Raw genomic sequence first — 1,259 nt, 5'->3', positions numbered from 1 at the left:
CACTTACGTTATTACTTCTGACGGTGATCACTTCCGACAGGTGGCAGTCATCATGATAGGAACTTTCTTACCACATAACATTTTTGAAACTTGATGCCATGTCTTGCATGTGAACTTAACCAGGCCCAAGCTTATGACCTTTCCAAACTACTGAAGCCTCTAAAAAAAGTCTCTGTTTGCAATGCAGATGTTGTCATAATTCATATAAAAATAAAAAAGTTAGCACACTTCGCTTATTTTCATTCCATAATGTTTTGAGGTACGTCAACAAACCAAGCTACAGTTTTCCAAGTCCAAAAACGTATAATAAGAATTACTTGTGATGTGAACTCAAGAACGTCTTGCAGAGGCCTGTTTAAGGAGCTGGGGTAATAGCTACTGCTTCCCAGTATATTTATTCCTTAATGGAATTTGTCATTCTCTCAGACCAACAGTTCGGTTCATGAAATCAATGCCTGAAACAAGAACCCTCTTCAGAAAGATTTAAACTCAGTTACTTAGGGTCAGAAAACAGTCAGTTATTCAGGAACACACATTTTCAATAATTTGCCACCAGCCATGTAAAGTTTCACTACCGATAAATTACAACTTCAGATGACCTAAAGGATTTGTTATTGGTTAATTCCAACTCCATCTGTGAATTTCTTAGCAGAACCGACTGGTGTGTATATGTTATTAATAGTATGAAGCAATGCGAGTACTTCGTACAATTTCACTTTTGCAAAAATTCAGTGCAAATATGTGATCAATGTAAAAACATGTTATAAAAGAAATTTCTGTTTGATGAGGCGTGGCTACAATAGTTCAAAAACTGTTGTATGCACCTCAGTGTATACAACACGCTTTACGAAAAATTTGTTATTATCGTGCAAAGGAAAATATTTTAAGATATATTTACTTATTACTCATCCATTCAGGCCATTTTCGTGGCATCTGTGGACGGTACATTAGCGTATCTTTCTTTCTTTATAAATATTTATTGTCTGTCCTTTTTTTCTGACATGTTCTACATCCCGGAGAATCTCGTCACTATGGAGCTATTGGAACGAAAATTACATTTAATCTAATGAAAGCTAATCCAGTATAGAATGTTGCATAGGAGCAAGGGGCCCTTAAATCTTGAATGATATATGGCACTTGCAAACTTTTTTTATTACCGCCCATCTTAATTTAGTATCACTCTGTTGTTTCTCCGTCTCCCTCCCTCTCTCTCTCTCCAGCCGCAGGCGCTTCAGTCTGGAACCGCGCGACCGCTACGG

This window comes from Schistocerca serialis, chromosome 2 (genome assembly GCF_023864345.2).
Source record: "Schistocerca serialis cubense isolate TAMUIC-IGC-003099 chromosome 2, iqSchSeri2.2, whole genome shotgun sequence".
Lineage (NCBI taxonomy): Eukaryota > Metazoa > Arthropoda > Insecta > Orthoptera > Acrididae > Schistocerca > Schistocerca serialis.
The sequence above is the reverse complement of the archived record's forward strand: the minus strand, read 5'-3'. Positions refer to the sequence as shown.